Below are 25370 nucleotides of genomic sequence, written 5' to 3' on the forward strand. Positions count from 1 at the left end.
AAGCTAGTCGCATTTGAGGACCAGAGGTCTATAGAATTTTTTAAAGCTGCTCTGATACTAATTGGTGAAGTTTGGGAAGGAGCTGCTCTAGAGTTAGTCGAGAAGAAAGACATACCGGCTAGACCTAGAGCACATGCGTGGATACCTGCAAACCCTTCTGACCCTGAATCTATTTTAAATAGACTGAAACGATGCAATCCAGATCTTCCAACAGCTGATTGGAAGGTTGGCCGTTTGGATGAAGTGGATGGACCAAGACGGCATGCAGTGTTTATATTGAACACTCAGTCTTTGCCACATCTAGCAAAGTCCCAGGGCCGTGTATGTTATAGTATGTTATATCCAAATGAAGGTATATAAAAACGATCAGCTAAAGGATTCCGTATGCGAGAGGAGGTTTCTATTGCCTCAGAACTCACCAAAGTTGAACCTATGGTTATTGCGAGAGTCACCGAGATCTCTGAAGAGGACATTCTTGATGACTCGATTGAAGCGGCTGATGTGACGGTTGTTGAAAATCTCGATGGTCCTACGGATCCTCCAGATAAATCTTCACCACTGTAAGGCTGCATGTGCTGCCTTAACCCTGCTACTATGTTAGAAAAAACTTACAGATTTTATGTTGGGGTCATATCATGACACACACTTAATTTTGTAAAATAAAATGAAATGTGTATCTAATTAAAAGGTTTTTTTATAGTTTGGGATCATCGGAATAGGTTGTTGTTACTGGAATTTTCTGTCGTTGAGACGAACATACCTTTTATTTTGCCAGTTATGCTTTTATTGAAAGTTTTTCTTTAATGAAAAAATTTACACTTTTTTAATTTACTCGCGCCTTTTGGTTGTAAAAAAGTTGTATGTAGGTGGTAATGGGAGCTACCGTGGCGCAATGGTTAGCATGCCCGTTTTACAAAGGGTCATGGGTTCAACCCCAGTTTCGACCAAACACCGAAGTATTTTTCAGCGGGTGGAATAATATATCTTGTGCTGGTGACATTTCTGAGTTTCAAAGCTTCTCTATGTGGTTTCACCGAAATGTGGAACCACGTGCAGATTTGGATTCATCGTCCCAAATAACTATAAAAGCAATATTCAGTTCTTCATCAACAGAACCATAAAAAAACTAACTTATTACATACAAACATTCACCCATTAGAAAATGTAATTTTTATGCGGAAATCGCGATTTATATCAATTCAGTAAATCGTGAACAATATTAAAAGTCGTGCACCGATTGTAATGAAATAAAGCTCATTTTATTCGAAATATATTAAACTAACTATTTCTGAACCAAAACTGTGATTTTCGACCCATTTTTATTTTGTAGGAATTTTTAAAGAACAAATTTTTTTTTGTTAAAAATTTCAATTTTTTTTTTCAAAACTTAAACGATATCTCTAAAACTACTTAGAAAATTGAAAAGCAATGTAAAGACGGCTTAAAGATAATATTCTTTGGGATTTTCGGTTTGTTTTTATTTAAAATGGTGAACCGTTTTCAAATTTTTCCAATATATGTAGTGAAGTGCCTTAATTATGAAAATAACGGTATATCTCGAAAAGTCAAACTGATGGATAAAAACCAAGTGTATATTTGGATTCAGCGACCTCAAATTACTAAAATTTGCTATAAATTTCAAATCAACACAAAAAAGTTCGTGTTTGTTCCCCTGTGTAATATATGGGGTCATAAAATGACCCCAACCTGTTATGTGTATACACCAAGAATAAAAAGCCCTACGAACATAAAATTTTAACAAACCCTATTGAATTAAGTACATTTCACCAATTCATGCACTGAGTAGTAAGATCTTTTAATTATATTCCACCACAAAGAAATGGGGTAATAATAAATTCGATTTGGGTCATCAAATGACCCCAACATAATAGCAGGGTTAAAAGTTCTCCTGATGAAAGGGGACATAGATTAGTTCTTATTCAAGAACCATATGTTTATAGAAACAAAATATGTGAATTAAATACTCCGGGGTTCAAACTATTGCAGTATATTGGTAATGATGTAAATCAAGCCTGTATAATTGCTAAAAACGAGCTTAACTTGTTTCTGCTTCCTTCAATGTGCAATGCAGACACTGTCGTTGCCAATTTAGAAAAAGCCAAATGCAAATATTGGGTATCTTCGGTCTACATGGGACATGACAGGGATATGCCTCCATGTGCCGTTAAGACCTTAGTTGAGGAGTCACTGAAAACAAAGACGAAACTCATTATGGGATGCGATGCGAATACGCATCATAGTATATGGGGAAGTAGTGATACTAATCCAAGGGGAGAGTCGATAATAGAGTTTATTTTGCGTACTAATCTGGTAGTTTGCAACAAGGGAGATGCCCCAACCTTTGTCGCTAAAAACAGGCAAGAGGTTTTGGACATCACCTTGGCCTCGCAAGAACTGAATGAAATGATATCTGAGTGGCAGGTTTTAAGTGAACACAGATTCTCAAATCATCGCTACATCAGTTTCAAATTTGATGTCCATATCACCAAGACCATATTTCCGCCAAATGTTAGGAAAGCTGACTGGAATAGGTGTAGGGAATCGTTCAATATGATGATACCGGAAATAACAGAGACAAATATGAGAAACGTGCAAGATATCGAACACGCAGTGGAGCGGATTACTAAGGCCTTCAACATCTCACTGAAAGCTGCATACCCTGGAGGGAAGCCAAGGGGGGAAAATCGACCACCACGGTGGTATACGGAATTAAGTAATATGACGAAATCCTGCAGGAAGCTCTTTAACAAGGCAAAGTCCACCAGAGCCCCTGACAAGATGAATCTGAGAGCATATAAACGAGAACTGAGAAGGTCTCAACAAAACTCTTGGGATGATTACTGTAGCAGTATTGAGAATACGTCTGAGGCTTCCAGACTACGGAAGGTATTAGCATCCACTAACGCCGCTCCAGGTTTCATTAAAACATCGGAGGGAAATTGGACAACGTCCAGTGAGGAGACGTTGGAGGTACTTTTGGATACACACTTCCCTGGAAATGAGACGGTTGAACGATGTTCCGGCGGTGTAACAGAGGTTCAGCGATCATTTCCTATCGAGGAAATTGTGTCGGAATCTAGAATAATATGGGCATTAAATAGCTTTGGACCATTCAAATCCCCCGGACCTGATGGAATTACTCCGGCGGAGTTACAGGCAGTGGCTGAAAGAATTATCCCCTGGTTGACGGTGATATATAAACGATGTGTAAACTTAGCATATATTCCAGAAAAGTGGAGGGAAACAAAAGTCGTCTTCATACCTAAAGCAGGAAAAGCCTCTCACTCGAGTGCGAAGGATTTCCGACCAATCAGCTTATCCTCATTCCTACTTAAGACCCTGGAGAGGATGATAGACATGTATCTTACAACTAGCGTGGATTCAAATTTGCTCTCGAAACGACAGCATGCATACTCGAAGGGCAGGTCTACTGAGACCTCATTGCATGAACTAGTCAGCTTTATTGAAAGCTCACTATCTGTCAAAGAATACACAATCGTGGCGTTTCTATACATCGAAGGGGCGTTCAATAATGTCCATCCGAGCTCGATATTAAATGGACTGACAAAGGCACTACCCAAGGAGGAGTCCTATCACCTCTTCTTTGGAATGTTGCTATAAATAACCTTCTAGTTACTCTAGAAAAAGAAAGGATAAAAGTCCTGGCATACGCAGATGATGTGGCTCTGGCAGTCAGGGGAAAATTCACATCCACAATCAGAGATATTATTCAGAGGGCCCTCCAGATGACTGAGAAATGGGCGAAAGACAATGGTCTTGGGGAAAATCCTGCAAAGGCAGAATTAGTCATGTACTGCAAAGATCCCAAAACTCCCACGGTTAGGCCTATTTCCTTAGGGGGTAACGTAACCTAACCGTGGTGAGTGTGCAAAATACCTTGGCGATATTTTGGACATGAAGCTGAACTTTATGCTTAATATTGAAGAAAGGGTAGGAAAGCAACGGTAGCTTTGTACTCGTGCAAAAAGGCAATAGGAAAAAAGTGGGGACTAAAACCAAAAATTGTGCATTGGCTATACACGGCAGTGGTTAGACCTATAATGCTATATGGTGTTGTAGTCTGGTGGCCGGCACTTCAGAAACCGACTTGTTTAGATAAAGTTCAGCGTATGGCGTGTTTGTGTATTCCAGGCGCATTCATCAAGACAGGAACAAATTCCCTTAATGTCATGCTGCATCTATTGCCTTTAGACATTTTGGCCAAACAGCTGTGCGGTTTCGCGAGCTATCGCTGTGGTCGGAAAAAAGTTACGGTCACAGTTCGGTCCTCAAAGTAATGCCAGATGTGCCTAACGTAGTGGATTACACTTTGTCGAGTCCACTTTTCGACAAAAAGTTTGAGACTCTAATCCCCAACAGTGAGGCGTGGTGCACACAGGCCCCGGGGAATAAAGAATATATAGATTTCTACACTGATGGCTCCAAATTGGATGGACAAGTGGGGTTCGGAGTATATTCTAATGATCTGGAACTTCGAATAGCGAAAAGATTACCTAATCACTGTAGTGTTTCTCAGGCTGAAATATTAGCAATAAGACATGTGGCGAATTGGCCGAGAAGTAATGTTCCAAAAAATGTGGGCATTAATATATACTCAGACAGTCAACCTGCAGTAAAATCCTTGGACTCTGTGCTCCTCAACTCGAAAACGGCCATCGACTGCCGCAAATCTCTCAATGAGATGGCTGAGCAGTACAATATTCACCTAATATGGGTGCCTGGCCATAGGAACATACCGGGGAACTGCGAAGCGGATGAGTTGGCAACCTAACCTAACCTACATATTCCAGGGGAACTAGAATTTGTTGGTATGCCCCTAGCTACCTGCAAGCTCATACTGCGTGAGAAGGCTGTTATGATGGCAAATGTTCGATGGGAGAATTGCAAGGGTTGTAACGACACCAAGCAAATATGGCCCCATTTCAACTTAAACCGCATACTAGATATGCTAATGTTCTCGAGACGTCAGATATCACTCCTGATATCTGCTATAACGGGTCGCTGCTTGATAGGCGATTTTGCAAAAACTATTGGCGCGAAGTATAATGACTATTGTATGAGCTGTCATTATGCGGAGGAAAAAGAATCAATTAAACACCTCTTGTGTGAGTGTCCTGCATTTTGTGTAAAGCGCAAGCAACTTTTAGGAGCATATAGCTTCAGATTACTGGCGGATCTGGAAAACGTTAACTTAAGCAGTCTGCTAATGTTTTTGGAATAATCTGGTTGGTTCAGCGAAGAAAAATAATCGAGAAAGTCCAGCGGTTAAAACTAGAAGTGCCCATATGTAATAGGTACTTTTAGTTAATGTGGTATCACAATGGACTGTATAGTCTAAGTGAGCCTGAATCTTAATCGGGCTGCCACTTTAACCTAACCTAACCTAATCAGATAGAAAGTTTACATGTTAAAAATTTTAATGTGTCGGATATATAAAACAAACATAAACTCCAAAAAAAAATAGGACGGGCGGAATTTGAAATAACTACTACCATATAACAGATGACAGGAATAGCTGGACAGTTACGAATATTGTTTCTATAGAAGCGAAATGGTGAAACATCGATTTATAAATGGTCTATCAGTTATGGACATTAGAGGCCATTAACCTTTAACCGGTGAGGTGAAATTTTTTTGCGTAATTTGCGACGTGTGGTAAATTTTACCCCCTCTTTTACATTAATATTTTTTCTGTAAAAAAATGGTTTTTTTGTATCATTATTATAGTTGTTGATTAGTAAACATTGTATTTAACGAAAATAAAACAATATTTCGAAATATTATATGTTCTTTCAATGATTAACATATACTTTATTTCACACGTCTTTTTTAAAATATATGTAAACGAGTGTTCGAGGTGGTAAATTTTACCACCACGTACCCAGTTAAAGGTTAATTTTATGTAAAGAATTTCGAGTGACATTGATAAAGCAAACTTTCTCCCAAAAGTCCGTCTCAGATGGCACGTTGGCAGAGGTTTAATTTAAAATTACAGCTTCCAAGGACATCGGGTGTATATGGAGATTTCTCAAATAATTATCTCCATATACAAAATTTGGGCCGACGGGAAATTTCCGCATTTATTTATGGATCTCAACTAACTCAAAATTTCTGACAAATCTTATGAAAATTTTAGACTGGGAAAAATTTCTTAAAACAAATCGGAGATGGCTTTATATGTAGGTGCTATATCACAAAATTGTTCGGTATGATCCATCTTCGAACTCAACATGCCTGCCAAAAATTCAGAACGTTAGGCTCTACTGCTATATTGCCTTAAAATTGTACCATTATCAAGAGTATATATAGGCTTAAAGATTGATAGTTTAATATGTTAAAAATATAAATACAATTTGAATGGCCTGAAATGCAGTACTTCGTTTTTCGTTGTTCGATTAAAAAAACACCAATCGAATCTAATTTGTCGAAATATTTCTTTTGTTACGAAGATATGAAGGAGTTTTAAAATGTTGTTTCGCCGGAGTCGGAGTCGAGCAAAATTTATACGACTCCGGCTCCGACTCCACAGCCCTGGTTACAACCACTATTAAAGGGATAATAAGATAACAATTATAGTCAAAACAACTCTGCTAATTTCCATCGACCAGTGACAGAAAACTCTGGACAGAATTCTGGCCCATATAGACAGAATGCGTTCAGGCAAAGTCAGGTCGAACCAATGAAAATTGACAATATTCAAGTACGAGTAACTTGCAAATGGCAGGACACCCTGATTCCCAGATTGGCCAAAATCGCCTAATATCGGACAAGCAAAGCCAGGAAGGAACTCCAACTAATATAAGAAGAGAAAAAGTAAATAACTGCATTTTTTATGAAAACGCCTCGGAGTGGCTTCCCAAGATAAGGGCAATAATTAATAATAAAAGTTACGATGAACTCACAGATACAGGAGCAAATTTTAGTTTAAATAATAGTGAAATTGAGGATTTCCAGAAAGTAAAATTTAAAAAATCAATATTATTTAGTACAATCACCAATGAAGATTCTATAAATTACGAAGTATGCACGGAAGCACCCGACGAATTTAATTTACCTAATAATGCAAGAGTGAGATGGAAAGCAGCACCACTCACAGGAAGAAAATGTGATTTTATAATTGGTATTGATATTTTGAAATTGTTTAAATGCTCAAATAAACATAGAAGGAAAAATAATTTTAAATCAAAAAGAAAGTAATTTTGCAAATAAAGGGTGATACGGTCAAAATTTGGTCAAGGGAAAACGCGTGTAAATCGGTGAAATCGTTTATTTAAAAAATCAAATTAAATTTCTTTTTCAAGTTCAATTAGTATAAAATTCAGGAAAAATATTCAGTTAGGCTTTCGATTTTCCAAATGCGAATTGCTGGGCCTCACGCTTGACACCTGCCATCAGATTTTGTACAACCACCTTGTCCACCTTCTTCGCCGCAGAAAGCCAGTTTGCCTTGAACTGCTGCTCGTCCTTAGCAGTTTTTTTGGTCTTCTTTAGGTTCCGCTTGACAATAGCCCAGTATTTCTTGTCCTTGGGAACCACCTGCACGTTGTTGGCGGCGTACGACTCCATGGCCTTTTTACCGTAATGGCAAGATGCCAAATCCGACCAAAACAGTACGGAACAACCGTGTTTCTTCAGGAAAGGCAGCATACGTTTATTCAAACACTCTTTCACGTAAATTTCTTGGTTGACAGTCCCGGAAGCTATGAAAATGCTGCTTTTCAAGCCACAGGTACAGATGGCTTGCCAAACCAGATATTTCTTTGCGAACTTTGACAGTTTTATGTGCTTGAAAATATCTTGAAAATGTCCATTACCACGCAGTCAAACCTCGTCAGCATCGTCGTGTACAGCCTCCGGGATCGCGCTTTGGCCGTCGTTTTTGTTTATTATCGCGATTTGGAGTCACTACCTTCTTGTAAGTCGATAGTCCGGCTCGTTTTTTTGCTCGATGCTCGGTTGTAGACGATACACCCAGCTTATTTGCGGCATCTCGTGGAGAGAGGTTAGGGTTTCGCTTGAAACTACCGGCAGCTCTCTTTGTCGTCTCAGCGGCTTCCGGTTTTCGATTTCCCCCCGATCCAGACTTCCTGGCTGTCGACAAACGTTCCCCAAACACTTTAATTACATTTGTAAGGGTTGATTTGGCAACTTTTAGCGATTTTGCCAGCTTTGCGTGCGAGTAGCTCGGATTTTCGCGATGCGCGAGCAAAATTTTGATACGCTGCTCTTCTTGCTTGGACGGCATTTTGACAACTGAAGAGTGAATTCCAAAATCAAAATAGGAGCAACATTCTACACACACACCCCTTCAAAATGAGGGGTGTTCAGGATTTTTAAATGCAAAATTGAAAGAAATAAGTCAAGTTTATATTGACCAAATTTTGACCGTATCACCCTTTAATTCAAATTTAAACAAAATCTACACTCCAGAAGCCACTGATTTAAATCTAGACAGACTAGGGATGGATCATTTAAATGAAGAAGAATATAAGGCAACTTCAACGTTATTGAAAATTTAAAAATGTATTATTTAAAGATGGTGATAAATTAACAAATACTACAGAAATTCAACATGAAATAAAAACTACAACACAGCAACAGATTAACTGCAAATTATACAGATACCCACCTCAACACGGAATGGAGGTTAGACGCCAAATTAAATAAATTAAAGAACAAGGCATTATTCAAAAAAGTTACTCTAGGTATTCAAGTCCTCTTATTGGTACCGAAAAGGGTAGATAATTCAGGACAAAAGACTAGTTGTAGATTATAGAAAGTTAAATGAAGTAACAATTGATCATAAATACCCTCTACCTAACATCGATTTAATTTTAGACAAACTAGGAAGAGCTCAATATTTCACGACTTTAGATTTGGCTAAAGGTTACCATCAAATTTTAGTAAAAGAAGAATATAGGGTTAGGTTAGGTTAGGTTATGTGGCAGCCCGATGTATCAGGCTCACTTAGACTATTCAGTCCATTGTGATACCACAGTGGTGAACTTCTCTCTTATCACTGAGTGCTGCCCGATTCCATGTTAAGCTCAATGACAAGGGACCTCCTTTTTATAGCCGAGTCCGAACGGCGTTCCACATTCCAGTGAAACCACTTAGAGAAGCTTTGAAACCCTCAGAAATGTCACCAGTATTACTGAGGTGGGATAATCCACCGCTGAAAAACTTTTTGGTGTTCGGTCGTAGCAGGAATCGAACCCACGACCTTGTGTATGCAAGGCGGGCATGCTAACCATTGCACCACGGTGGCTCCCAAGAATATAGGGAGAAAACAGCTTTTGTTACACCTCACAGTTTATATCAATTTGTAAGGATGTCATTTGGGTTGAAAATGCACCTGCCACTTTTCAACGCCCTATGAATGAAATGTTGAGAGATTTTATAAATAAAACATGCGTAGTATATTTAGACGATATATTAATTTTTGGTACCACGTTACAAGAACAATTGAATGCAATTAGAGATAATTTTAAAGTTTTGGAAAGTAAACAAATAAAAAGTTTTCTCGGAGAAACAAATAAAAAGTTTTCTCGGACTAAGAGGGTATTATCGGAAATTCGTTAAGAATTACGCTAAAATAGCATAACCAATTACTAAATATTAAAAAAAAGGTGTTAAAATCAATCTAAAGGATTCAATTTACATAGAGGCATTTGAAAATATTGATAAGTTCTCATCCGATATTAGGTTACCTAGATTTTGAAAAACAATCCAATTTGACTATAGATGCATCCAATTACGCCATAGGAGCTGTGCTATCGCAGGAAGGATACCCAGTGTGTTACGCTTCAAGGACTTTAAATAATCATGAGAGAAACTATTCCGCGACAAACAAAGAATTTTTGGCAATACTATGGAGTGTTAATTATTTTAGACCCTATGTCAATGTGGTAAACGGTTCAACATTCTAACTGACCACCAACCTATTAAATTTCTTCATTAAAAAATATAAATATAAGAATGTGGTGACATGTCCTTATAATATATATATATATAAGTATCAAAGATATAAATATCAAAGATGGTTACTAAAGCTAGCTAAAGCTATCAATTTGATATTGAATACTTAAAAGGCAAGGAAAATAGGGTAGAATAGAAAATAATGAGAAATTAAAGCGGATGAAATAGACAGTGGAAGTACGGAAATTTTTAATTTATCAGTGAATAATATAGAAGACAATAAATCAATTGCAAAATACACTCAGCAGAAGAGCATTTAGGTGATCATTTTATAATCAAAGAGGAAATAGTAAACAAATGCAAAACACTAATTATTTTGACAAACAATAAAACAGAAGAATTTAAAACACTACATGAAAAAAGAATAATATTCATTGCCGAAAACGATTTTGAGCAAATGGGAGACATATTTAGAAGATACATAAAGACAGGAAAAATTGGGATATATTCTGAAATTTCTGACCATAGTAACAACGTAGTTCAAGAAAAACTTATTGAAATGTATTCAAACGAAAACCAAATAAAATTCATTAAATGCTCTATGAGAGCACAGGACATTGAAACTGAAGTCGAAGCTGTTAAACAAATTTCCTTATACCATGTTAAAGAAAGCTTACACTCAGGCATATCAGAAACATACAATCAAATCAGAAATAAAATATACTACCCAAAATTGCTGGAATTAATTTGTCAGGCCTATAAAACCAAAATTTAATGCTACGGAAACACCGACAAGAAAAAATGAAATTATACACACAGATACATATGTTATCAAGGGACACTATTTCTTAACTGTTATAGATAAATTTACAAAATTTGGAGCATCGTATCCATTAAATGACAGGAATCATATCACCATTATATTATAGGCAAGTTAAATGAGAGTATGGAAGAATATCAAGAAAAAAGAACAGAAGGATTCATAAAGAATTATAAAACCCTTAGGCACAAAGAAAAACCTAAATTTAGAAAAACGAAATTACAAAATATTCATCCCATAAATATTAAAAAAGCTTTAAAGCTGAGTTGGCAAGGCTAGGGACTACCTTACATATTCCAGGGGAACTAGAATTTGTTGGTATGCCCCTAGCTACCTGCAAGCTCATACTGCGTGAGAAGGCTGTTATGATGGCAAATGTTCGATGGGAGAATTGCAAGGGTTGTAACGACACCAAGCAAATATGGCCCCATTTCAACTTAAACCGCATACTAGATATGCTAATGTTCTCGAGACGTCAGATATCACTCCTGATATCTGCTATAACGGGTCGCTGCTTGATAGGCGATTTTGCAAAAACTATTGGCGCGAAGTATAATGACTATTGTATGAGCTGTCATTATGCGGAGGAAAAAGAATCAATTAAACACCTCTTGTGTGAGTGTCCTGCATTTTGTGTAAAGCGCAAGCAACTTTTAGGAGCATATAGCTTCAGATTACTGGCGGATCTGGAAAACGTTAACTTAAGCAGTCTGCTAATGTTTTTGGAATAATCTGGTTGGTTCAGCGAAGAAAAATAATCGAGAAAGTCCAGCGGTTAAAACTAGAAGTGCCCATATGTAATAGGTACTTTTAGTTAATGTGGTATCACAATGGACTGTATAGTCTAAGTGAGCCTGAATCTTAATCGGGCTGCCACTTTAACCTAACCTAACCTAATCAGATAGAAAGTTTACATGTTAAAAATTTTAATGTGTCGGATATATAAAACAAACATAAACTCCAAAAAAAAATAGGACGGGCGGAATTTTAAATAACTACTACCATATAACAGATGACAGGAATAGCTGGACAGTTACGAATATTGTTTCTATAGAAGCGAAATGGTGAAACATCGATTTATAAATGGTCTATCAGTTATGGACATTAGAGGCCATTAACCTTTAACCGGTGAGGTGAAATTTTTTTGCGTAATTTGCGACGTGTGGTAAATTTTACCCCCTCTTTTACATTAATATTTTTTCTGTAAAAAAATGGTTTTTTTGTATCATTATTATAGTTGTTGATTAGTAAACATTGTATTTAACGAAAATAAAACAATATTTCGATATATTATATGTTCTTTCAATGATTAACATATACTTTATTTCACACGTCTTTTTTAAAATATATGTAAACGAGTGTTCGAGGTGGTAAATTTTACCACCACGTACCCAGTTAAAGGTTAATTTTATGTAAAGAATTTCGAGTGACATTGATAAAGCAAACTTTCTCCCAAAAGTCCGTCTCAGATGGCACGTTGGCAGAGGTTTAATTTAAAATTGCAGCTTCCAAGGACATCGGGTGTATATGGAGATTTCTCAAATAATTATCTCCATATACAAAATCTGGGCCGACGGGAAATTTTCGCATTTATTTATGGATCTCAAATAACTCAAAATTTCTGACAAATCTTATGAAAATTTTAGACTGGGAAAAATTTCTTAAAACAAATCGGAGATGGCTTTATATGTAGGTGGTATATCACAAAATTGTTCGGTATGATCCATCTTCGAACTCAACATGCCTGCCAAAAATTCAGAACGTTAGGCTCTACTGCTATATTGCCTTAAAATTGTACCATTATCAAGAGTATATATAGGCTTAAAAATTGATAGTTTAATATGTTAAAAATATAAATACAATTTGAATGGCCTGAAATCCAGTACTTCGTTTTTCGTTGTTCGATTAAAAAAAACACCAATCGAATCTAATTTGTCGAAATATTTCTTTTGTTACGAAGATATGAAGGAGTTTTAAAATGTTGTTTCGCCGGAGTCGGAGTCGAGCAAAATTTATACGACTCCGGCTCCGACTCCACAGCCCTGGTTACAACCACTATTAAAGGGATAATAAGATAACAATTATAGTCAAAACAACTCTGCTAATTTCCATCGACCAGTGACAGAAAACTCTGGACAGAATTCTGGCCCATATAGACAGAATGCGTTCAGGCAAAGTCAGGTCGAACCAATGAAAATTGACAATATTCAAGTACGAGTAACTTGCAAATGGCAGGACACCCTGATTCCCAGATTGGCCAAAATCGCCTAATATCGGACAAGCAAAGCCAGGAAGGAACTCCAACTAATATAAGAAGAGAAAAAGTAAATAACTGCATTTTTTATGAAAACGCCTCGGAGTGGCTTCCCAAGATAAGGGCAATAATTAATAATAAAAGTTACGATGAACTCACAGATACAGGAGCAAATTTTAGTTTAAATAATAGTGAAATTGAGGATTTCCAGAAAGTAAAATTTAAAAAATCAATATTATTTAGTACAATCACCAATGAAGATTCTATAAATTACGAAGTATGCACGGAAGCACCCGACGAATTTAATTTACCTAATAATGCAAGAGTGAGATGGAAAGCAGCACCACTCACAGGAAGAAAATGTGATTTTATAATTGGTATTGATATTTTGAAATTGTTTAAATGCTCAAATAAACATAGAAGGAAAAATAATTTTAAATCAAAAAGAAAGTAATTTTGCAAATAAAGGGTGATACGGTCAAAATTTGGTCAAGGGAAAACGCGTGTAAATCGGTGAAATCGTTTATTTAAAAAATCAAATTAAATTTCTTTTTCAAGTTCAATTAGTATAAAATTCAGGAAAAATATTCAGTTAGGCTTTCGATTTTCCAAATGCGAATTGCTGGGCCTCACGCTTGACACCTGCCATCAGATTTTGTACAACCACCTTGTCCACCTTCTTCGCCGCAGAAAGCCAGTTTGCCTTGAACTGCTGCTCGTCCTTAGCAGTTTTTTGGTCTTCTTTAGGTTCCGCTTGACAATAGCCCAGTATTTCTTGTCCTTGGGAACCACCTGCACGTTGTTGGCGGCGTACGACTCCATGGCCTTTTTACCGTAATGGCAAGATGCCAAATCCGGCCAAAACAGTACGGAACAACCGTGTTTCTTCAGGAAAGGCAGCATACGTTTATTCAAACACTCTTTCACGTAAATTTCTTGGTTGACAGTCCCGGAAGCTATGAAAATGCTGCTTTTCAAGCCACAGGTACAGATGGCTTGCCAAACCAGATATTTCTTTGCGAACTTTGACAGTTTTATTGCGAACTTTGACAGTTTTATCGTCGTGTACAGCCTCCGGGATCGCGCTTTGGCCGTCGTTTTTGTTTATTATCGCGATTTGGAGTCACTACCTTCTTGTAAGTCGATAGTCCGGCTCGTTTTTTTGCTCGATGCTCGGTTGTAGACGATACACCCAGCTTATTTGCGGCATCTCGTGGAGAGAGGTTAGGGTTTCGCTTGAAACTACCGGCAGCTCTCTTTGTCGTCTCAGCGGCTTCCGGTTTTCGATTTCCCCCCGATCCAGACTTCCTGGCTGTCGACAAACGTTCCCCAAACACTTTAATTACATTTGTAAGGGTTGATTTGGCAACTTTTAGCGATTTTGCCAGCTTTGCGTGCGAGTAGCTCGGATTTTCGCGATGCGCGAGCAAAATTTTGATACGCTGCTCTTCTTGCTTGGACGGCATTTTGACAACTGAAGAGTGAATTCCAAAATCAAAATAGGAGCAACATTCTACACACACACCCCTTCAAAATGAGGGGTGTTCAGGATTTTTAAATGCAAAATTGAAAGAAATAAGTCAAGTTTATATTGACCAAATTTTGACCGTATCACCCTTTAATTCAAATTTAAACAAAATCTACACTCCAGAAGCCACTGATTTAAATCTAGACAGACTAGGGATGGATCATTTAAATGAAGAAGAATATAAGGCAACTTCAACGTTATTGAAAATTTAAAAATGTATTATTTAAAGATGGTGATAAATTAACAAATACTACAGAAATTCAACATGAAATAAAAACTACAACACAGCAACAGATTAACTGCAAATTATACAGATACCCACCTCAACACGGAATGGAGGTTAGACGCCAAATTAAATAAATTAAAGAACAAGGCATTATTCAAAAAAGTTACTCTAGGTATTCAAGTCCTCTTATTGGTACCGAAAAGGGTAGATAATTCAGGACAAAAGACTAGTTGTAGATTATAGAAAGTTAAATGAAGTAACAATTGATCATAAATACCCTCTACCTAACATCGATTTAATTTTAGACAAACTAGGAAGAGCTCAATATTTCACGACTTTAGATTTGGCTAAAGGTTACCATCAAATTTTAGTAAAAGAAGAATATAGGGTTAGGTTAGGTTAGGTTATGTGGCAGCCCGATGTATCAGGCTCACTTAGACTATTCAGTCCATTGTGATACCACAGTGGTGAACTTCTCTCTTATCACTGAGTGCTGCCCGATTCCATGTTAAGCTCAATGACAAGGGACCTCCTTTTTATAGCCGAGTCCGAACGGCGTTCCACATTCCAGTGAAACCACTTAGAGAAGCTTTGAAACCCTCAGAAATGTCACCAGTATTACTGAGGTGGGATAATCCACCGCTGAAAAACTTTTTGGTGTTCGGTCGTAGCAGGAATCGAACCCACGACCTTGTGTATGCAAGGCGGGCATGCTAACCATTGCACCACGGTGGCTCCCAAGAATATAGGGAGAAAACAGCTTTTGTTACACCTCACAGTTTATATCAATTTGTAAGGATGTCATTTGGGTTGAAAATGCACCTGCCACTTTTCAACGCCCTATGAATGAAATGTTGAGAGATTTCATAAATAAAACATGCGTAGTATATTTAGACGATATATTAATTTTTGGTACCACGTTACAAGAACAATTGAATGCAATTAGAGATAATTTTAAAGTTTTGGAAAGTAAACAAATAAAAAGTTTTCTCGGAGAAACAAATAAAAAGTTTTCTCGGACTAAGAGGGTATTATCGGAAATTCGTTAAGAATTACGCTAAAATAGCATAACCAATTACTAAATATTAAAAAAAAGGTGTTAAAATCAATCTAAAGGATTCAATTTACATAGAGGCATTTGAAAATATTGATAAGTTCTCATCCGATATTAGGTTACCTAGATTTTGAAAAACAATCCAATTTGACTATAGATGCATCCAATTACGCCATAGGAGCTGTGCTATCGCAGGAAGGATACCCAGTGTGTTACGCTTCAAGGACTTTAAATAATCATGAGAGAAACTATTCCGCGACAAACAAAGAATTTTTGGCAATACTATGGAGTGTTAATTATTTTAGACCCTATGTCAATGTGGTAAACGGTTCAACATTCTAACTGACCACCAACCTATTAAATTTCTTCATTAAAAAATATAAATATAAGAATGTGGTGACATGTCCTTATAATATATATATATATAAGTATCAAAGATATAAATATCAAAGATGGTTACTAAAGCTAGCTAAAGCTATCAATTTGATATTGAATACTTAAAAGGCAAGGAAAATAGGGTAGAATAGAAAATAATGAGAAATTAAAGCGGATGAAATAGACAGTGGAAGTACGGAAATTTTTAATTTATCAGTGAATAATATAGAAGACAATAAATCAATTGCAAAATACACTCAGCAGAAGAGCATTTAGGTGATCATTTTATAATCAAAGAGGAAATAGTAAACAAATGCAAAACACTAATTATTTTGACAAACAATAAAACAGAAGAATTTAAAACACTACATGAAAAAAGAATAATATTCATTGCCGAAAACGATTTTGAGCAAATGGGAGACATATTTAGAAGATACATAAAGACAGGAAAAATTGGGATATATTCTGAAATTTCTGACCATAGTAACAACGTAGTTCAAGAAAAACTTATTGAAATGTATTCAAACGAAAACCAAATAAAATTCATTAAATGCTCTATGAGAGCACAGGACATTGAAACTGAAGTCGAAGCTGTTAAACAAATTTCCTTATACCATGTTAAAGAAAGCTTACACTCAGGCATATCAGAAACATACAATCAAATCAGAAATAAAATATACTACCCAAAATTGCTGGAATTAATTTGTCAGGCCTATAAAACCAAAATTTAATGCTACGGAAACACCGACAAGAAAAAATGAAATTATACACACAGATACATATGTTATCAAGGGACACTATTTCTTAACTGTTATAGATAAATTTACAAAATTTGGAGCATCGTATCCATTAAATGACAGGAATCATATCACCATTATATTATAGGCAAGTTAAATGAGAGTATGGAAGAATATCAAGAAAAAAGAACAGAAGGATTCATAAAGAATTATAAAACCCTTAGGCACAAAGAAAAACCTAAATTTAGAAAAACGAAATTACAAAATATTCATCCCATAAATATTAAAAAAGCTTTAAAGCTGAGTTGGCAAGGCTAGGGACTACCTTACATATTCCAGGGGAACTAGAATTTGTTGGTATGCCCCTAGCTACCTGCAAGCTCATACTGCGTGAGAAGGCTGTTATGATGGCAAATGTTCGATGGGAGAATTGCAAGGGTTGTAACGACACCAAGCAAATATGGCCCCATTTCAACTTAAACCGCATACTAGATATGCTAATGTTCTCGAGACGTCAGATATCACTCCTGATATCTGCTATAACGGGTCGCTGCTTGATAGGCGATTTTGCAAAAACTATTGGCGCGAAGTATAATGACTATTGTATGAGCTGTCATTATGCGGAGGAAAAAGAATCAATTAAACACCTCTTGTGTGAGTGTCCTGCATTTTGTGTAAAGCGCAAGCAACTTTTAGGAGCATATAGCTTCAGATTACTGGCGGATCTGGAAAACGTTAACTTAAGCAGTCTGCTAATGTTTTTGGAATAATCTGGTTGGTTCAGCGAAGAAAAATAATCGAGAAAGTCCAGCGGTTAAAACTAGAAGTGCCCATATGTAATAGGTACTTTTAGTTAATGTGGTATCACAATGGACTGTATAGTCTAAGTGAGCCTGAATCTTAATCGGGCTGCCACTTTAACCTAACCTAACCTAATCAGATAGAAAGTTTACATGTTAAAAATTTTAATGTGTCGGATATATAAAACAAACATAAACTCCAAAAAAAAATAGGACGGGCGGAATTTTAAATAACTACTACCATATAACAGATGACAGGAATAGCTGGACAGTTACGAATATTGTTTCTATAGAAGCGAAATGGTGAAACATCGATTTATAAATGGTCTATCAGTTATGGACATTAGAGGCCATTAACCTTTAACCGGTGAGGTGAAATTTTTTTGCGTAATTTGCGACGTGTGGTAAATTTTACCCCCTCTTTTACATTAATATTTTTTCTGTAAAAAAATGGTTTTTTTGTATCATTATTATAGTTGTTGATTAGTAAACATTGTATTTAACGAAAATAAAACAATATTTCGAAATATTATATGTTCTTTCAATGATTAACATATACTTTATTTCACACGTCTTTTTTAAAATATATGTAAACGAGTGTTCGAGGTGGTAAATTTTACCACCACGTACCCAGTTAAAGGTTAATTTTATGTAAAGAATTTCGAGTGACATTGATAAAGCAAACTTTCTCCCAAAAGTCCGTCTCAGATGGCACGTTGGCAGAGGTTTAATTTAAAATTGCAGCTTCCAAGGACATCGGGTGTATATGGAGATTTCTCAAATAATTATCTCCATATACAAAATCTGGGCCGACGGGAAATTTTCGCATTTATTTATGGATCTCAAATAACTCAAAATTTCTGACAAATCTTATGAAAATTTTAGACTGGGAAAAATTTCTTAAAACAAATCGGAGATGGCTTTATATGTAGGTGCTATATCACAAAATTGTTCGGTATGATCCATCTTCGAACTCAACATGCCTGCCAAAAATTCAGAACGTTAGGCTCTACTGCTATATTGCCTTAAAATTGTACCATTATCAAGAGTATATATAGGCTTAAAAATTGATAGTTTAATATGTTAAAAATATAAATACAATTTGAATGGCCTGAAATCCAGTACTTCGTTTTTCGTTGTTCGATTAAAAAAAAACACCAATCGAATCTAATTTGTCGAAATATTTCTTTTGTTACGAAGATATGAAGGAGTTTTAAAATGTTGTTTCGCCGGAGTCGGAGTCGAGCAAAATTTATACGACTCCGGCTCCGACTCCACAGCCCTGGTTACAACCACTATTAAAGGGATAATAAGATAACAATTATAGTCAAAACAACTCTGCTAATTTCCATCGACCAGTGACAGAAAACTCTGGACAGAATTCTGGCCCATATAGACAGAATGCGTTCAGGCAAAGTCAGGTCGAACCAATGAAAATTGACAATATTCAAGTACGAGTAACTTGCAAATGGCAGGACACCCTGATTCCCAGATTGGCCAAAATCGCCTAATATCGGACAAGCAAAGCCAGGAAGGAACTCCAACTAATATAAGAAGAGAAAAAGTAAATAACTGCATTTTTTATGAAAACGCCTCGGAGTGGCTTCCCAAGATAAGGGCAATAATTAATAATAAAAGTTACGATGAACTCACAGATACAGGAGCAAATTTTAGTTTAAATAATAGTGAAATTGAGGATTTCCAGAAAGTAAAATTTAAAAAATCAATATTATTTAGTACAATCACCAATGAAGATTCTATAAATTACGAAGTATGCACGGAAGCACCCGACGAATTTAATTTACCTAATAATGCAAGAGTGAGATGGAAAGCAGCACCACTCACAGGAAGAAAATGTGATTTTATAATTGGTATTGATATTTTGAAATTGTTTAAATGCTCAAATAAACATAGAAGGAAAAATAATTTTAAATCAAAAAGAAAGTAATTTTGCAAATAAAGGGTGATACGGTCAAAATTTGGTCAAGGGAAAACGCGTGTAAATCGGTGAAATCGTTTATTTAAAAAATCAAATTAAATTTCTTTTTCAAGTTCAATTAGTATAAAATTCAGGAAAAATATTCAGTTAGGCTTTCGATTTTCCAAATGCGAATTGCTGGGCCTCACGCTTGACACCTGCCATCAGATTTTGTACAACCACCTTGTCCACCTTCTTCGCCGCAGAAAGCCAGTTTGCCTTGAACTGCTGCTCGTCCTTAGCAGTTTTTTGGTCTTCTTTAGGTTCCGCTTGACAATAGCCCAGTATTTCTTGTCCTTGGGAACCACCTGCACGTTGTTGGCGGCGTACGACTCCATGGCCTTTTTACCGTAATGGCAAGATGCCAAATCCGGCCAAAACAGTACGGAACAACCGTGTTTCTTCAGGAAAGGCAGCATACGTTTATTCAAACACTCTTTCACGTAAATTTCTTGGTTGACAGTCCCGGAAGCTATGAAAATGCTGCTTTTCAAGCCACAGGTACAGATGGCTTGCCAAACCAGATATTTCTTTGCGAACTTTGACAGTTTTATTGCGAACTTTGACAGTTTTATCGTCGTGTACAGCCTCCGGGATCGCGCTTTGGCCGTCGTTTTTGTTTATTATCGCGATTTGGAGTCACTACCTTCTTGTAAGTCGATAGTCCGGCTCGTTTTTTGGCTCGATGCACGGTTGTAGACGATACACCCAGTTTATTTGCGGCATCTCGTAGAGAGAGGTTAGGGTTTCGCTTGAAACTACCGGCAGCTCTCTTTGTCGTCTCAGCGGCTTCCGGTTTTCGATTTCCCCCCGATCCAGACTTCCTGGCTGTCGACAAACGTTCCCCAAACACTTTAATTACATTTGTAAGGGTTGATTTGGCAACTTTTAGCGATTTTGCCAGCTTTGCGTGCGAGTAGCTCGGATTTTCGCGATGCGCGAGCAAAATTTTGTACGCTGCTCTTCTTGCTTGGACGGCATTTTGACAACTGAAGAGTGAATTCCAAAATCAAAATAGGAGCAACATTCTACACACACACCCCTTCAAAATGAGGGGTGTTCAGGATTTTTAAATGCAAAATTGAAAGAAATAAGTCAAGTTTATATTGACCAAATTTTGATCGTATCACCCTTTAATTCAAATTTAAACAAAATCTACACTCCAGAAGCCACTGATTTAAATCTAGACAGACTAGGGATGGATCATTTAAATGAAGAAGAATATAAGGCAACTTCAACGTTATTGAAAATTTAAAAATGTATTATTTAAAGATGGTGATAAATTAACATATACTACAGAAATTCAACATGAAATAAAAACTACAACACAGCAACAGATTAACTGCAAATTATACAGATACCCACCTCAACACGGAATGGAGGTTAGACGCCAAATTAAATAAATTAAAGAACAAGGCATTATTCAAAAAAGTTACTCTAGGTATTCAAGTCCTCTTATTGGTACCGAAAAGGGTAGATAATTCAGGACAAAAGACTAGTTGTAGATTATAGAAAGTTAAATGAAGTAACAATTGATCATAAATACCCTCTACCTAACATCGATTTAATTTTAGACAAACTAGGAAGAGCTCAATATTTTACGACATTAGATTTGGCTAAAGGTTACCATCAAATTTTAGTAAAAGAAGAATATAGGGAGAAAACAGCTTTTGTTACACCTCACAGTTTATATCAATTTGTAAGGATGTCATTTGGGTTGAAAATGCACCTGCCACTTTTCAACGCCCTATGAATGAAATTTTGAGAGATTTTATAAATAAAACATGCGTAGTATATTTAGACGATATATTAATTTTTGGTACCACGTTACAAGAACAATTGAATGCAATTAGAGATAATTTTAAAGTTTTGGAAAGTAAAAATTTAAAAATTCAAATAGATTTCATGAGAAAGAGACAGAATTTTTATGACACATTTTAACAAAAGGCGGCATGAAACCAAACCCCCTAATACCAAAAAACGGAGAAACAAATAAAAAGTTTTCTCGGACTAAGAGGGTATTATCGGAAATTCGTTAAGAATTACGCTAAAATAGCATAACCAATTACTAAATATTTAAAAAAAGGTGTTAAAATCAATCTAAAGGATCCAATTTACATAGAGGCATTTGAAAATATTGATAAGTTCTCATCCGATATTAGGTTACCTAGATTTTGAAAAACAATCCAATTTGACTATAGATGCATCCAATTACGCCATAGGAGCTGTGCTATCGCAGGAACTATACCCAGTGTGTTACGCTTCAAGGACTTTAAATAATCATGAGAGAAACTATTCTGCGACAAACAAAGAATTTTTGGCAATACTATGGAGTGTTAATTATTTTAGACCCTATGTCAATGTGGTAAACGGTTCAACATTCTAACTGACCACCAACCTATTAAATTTCTTCATTCAAAATATAAAGATAAGAATGTGGTGACATGTCCTTATAATATATATATAAGTATCAAAGATATAAATATCAAAGATGGTTACTAAAGCTAGGGGAGTATCAATTTGATATTGAATACTTAAAAGGCAAGGAAAATAGGGTAGAATAGAAAATAATGAGAAATTAAAGCGGATGAAATAGACAGTGGAAGTACGGAAATTTTTAAATTTATCAGTGAATAATATAGAAGACAATAAATCAATTGCAAAAATACACTCAGCAGAAGAGCATTTAGGTGATCATTTTATAATCAAAGAGGAAATAGTAAACAAATGCAAAACACAAATTATTTTGACAAACAATAAAACAGAAGAATTTAAAACACTACATGAAAAAAGAATAATATTCATTGCCGAAAACGATTTTGAGCAAATGGGAGACATATTTAGAAGATACATAAAGACAGGAAAAATTGGGATATATTCTGAAATTTCTGACCATAGTAACAACGTAGTTCAAGAAAAACTTATTGAAATGTATTCAAACGAAAACCAAATAAAATTCATTAAATGCTCTATGAGAGCACAGGACATTGAAACTGAAGTCGAAGCTGTTAAACAAATTTCCTTATACCATGTTAAAGAAAGCTTACACTCACGCATATCAGAAACATACAACCAAATCAGAAATAAAATATACTACCCAAAATTGCTGGAATTAATTTGTCAGGCCTATAACCAAAATTTAATGCTACGGAAACACCGACAAGAAAAAATGAAATTATACACATAGATACATATGTTATCAAGGGACACTATTTCTTAACTGTTATAGATAAATTTACAAAATTTGGAGCATCGTATCCATTAAATGACAGGAATCATATCACTATTATATTATAGGCAAGTTAAATGAGAGTATGGAAGAATATCAAGAAAAAACCCTTAGGCACAAAGAAAACCTAAATTTAGAAAAAGGAAATTACAAAATATTCATCCCATAAATATTAAAAAAGCTTTAAAGCTGAGTTGGCAAGGCTAGAGACTACCTTACATATTCCAGGGGAACTAGAATTTGTTGGTATGCCCCTAGCTACCTGCAAGCTCATACTGCGTGAGAAGGCTGTTATGATGGCAAATGTTCGATGGGAGAATTGCAAGGGTTGTAACGACACCAAGCAAATATGGCCCCATTTCAACTTAAACCGCATACTAGATATGCTAATGTTCTCGAGACGTCAGATATCACTCCTGATATCTGCTATAATGGGTCGCTGCTTGATAGGCGATTTTGCAAAAACTATTGGCGCGAAGTATAATGACTATTGTATGAGCTGTCATGATGCGGAGGAAAAAGAATCAATTAAACACCTCTTGTGTGAGTGTCCTGCATTTTGTGTAAAGCGCAAGCAACTTTTAGGAGCATATAGCTTCAGATTACTGGCGGATCTGGAAAACGTTAACTTAAGCAGTCTGCTAATGTTTTTGGAACAATCTGGTTGGTTCAGCGAAGAAAAATAATCGAGAAGGTCCAGCGGTTAAAACTAGAAGTGCCCATATGTAATAGGTACTTTTAGTTAATGTGGTATCACAATGGACTGAATAGTCTAAGTGAGCCTGAATCTTAATCGGGCTGCCACTTTAACCTAACCTAACCTAATCAGATAGAAAGTTTACATGTTAAAAAATTTAATGTGTCGGATATATAAAACAAACATAAACTCCAAAAAAGTAGGACGGGCGGAATTTTAAATAACTACTACCATATAACAGATGACAGGAATAGCTGGACAGTTACGAATATTGTTTCTATAGAAGCAAAATGGTGAAACATCGATTTATAAATGGTCTATCAGTTATGGACATTAGAGGCCATTAATTTTATGTAAAGAATTTCGAGTGACATTGATAAAGCAAACTTTCTCCCAAAAGTCCGTCTCAGATGGCACGTTGGCAGAGGTTTAATTTAAAATTACAGCTTCCAAGGACATCGGGTGTATATGGAGATTTCTCAAATAATTATCTCCATATACAAAATTTGGGCCGACGGGAAATTTCCGCATTTATTTATGGATCTCAACTAACTCAAAATTTCTGACAAATCTTATGAAAATTTTAGACCGGGAAAAATTTCTTAAAACAAATCGGAGATGGCTTTATATGTAGGTGCTATATCACAAAATTGTTCGGTATGATCCATCTTCGAACTCAACATGCCTGCCAAAAATTCAGAACGTTAGGCTCTACTGCTATATTGCCTTAAAATTGTACCATTATCAAGAGTATATATAGGCTTAAAGATTGATAGTTTAATATGTTAAAAATATAAATACAATTTGAATGGCCTGAAATGCAGTACTTCGTTTTTCGTTGTTCGATTAAAAAAACACCAATCGAATCTAATTTGTCGAAATATTTCTTTTGTTACGAAGATATGAAGGAGTTTTAAAATGTTGTTTCGCCGGAGTCGGAGTCGAGCAAAATTTATACGACTCCGGCTCCGACTCCACAGCCCTGGTTACAACCACTATTAAAGGGATAATAAGATAACAATTATAGTCAAAACAACTCTGCTAATTTCCATCGACCAGTGACAGAAAACTCTGGACAGAATTCTGGCCCATATAGACAGAATGCGTTCAGGCAAAGTCAGGTCGAACCAATGAAAATTGACAATATTCAAGTACGAGTAACTTGCAAATGGCAGGACACCCTGATTCCCAGATTGGCCAAAATCGCCTAATATCGGACAAGCAAAGCCAGGAAGGAACTCCAACTAATATAAGAAGAGAAAAAGTAAATAACTGCATTTTTTATGAAAACGCCTCGGAGTGGCTTCCCAAGATAAGGGCAATAATTAATAATAAAAGTTACGATGAACTCACAGATACAGGAGCAAATTTTAGTTTAAATAATAGTGAAATTGAGGATTTCCAGAAAGTAAAATTTAAAAAATCAATATTATTTAGTACAATCACCAATGAAGATTCTATAAATTACGAAGTATGCACGGAAGCACCCGACGAATTTAATTTACCTAATAATGCAAGAGTGAGATGGAAAGCAGCACCACTCACAGGAAGAAAATGTGATTTTATAATTGGTATTGATATTTTGAAATTGTTTAAATGCTCAAATAAACATAGAAGGAAAAATAATTTTAAATCAAAAAGAAAGTAATTTTGCAAATAAAGGGTGATACGGTCAAAATTTGGTCAAGGGAAAACGCGTGTAAATCGGTGAA

At 36.0% G+C, this 25370-nt stretch overlaps 1 protein-coding gene and 1 long non-coding RNA gene across 4 annotated transcripts in view; both read right to left on the reverse strand.

Moving 5' to 3' along the window:
• LOC142223579 (uncharacterized) overlaps positions 1-25370 on the reverse strand; it is a 379474-nt gene that overhangs the window by 326283 nt on the left and 27821 nt on the right. The gene's annotated exons all lie outside the window — the stretch shown is intronic.
• Positions 1-25370, reverse strand: part of Nup154 (nuclear pore complex protein Nup154) — a 186260-nt gene that overhangs the window by 139834 nt on the left and 21056 nt on the right. The window lies entirely within an intron of this gene.

The sequence above is a fragment of the Haematobia irritans genome, chromosome 2 (assembly GCF_050003625.1).
Source record: "Haematobia irritans isolate KBUSLIRL chromosome 2, ASM5000362v1, whole genome shotgun sequence".
NCBI lineage: Eukaryota > Metazoa > Arthropoda > Insecta > Diptera > Muscidae > Haematobia > Haematobia irritans.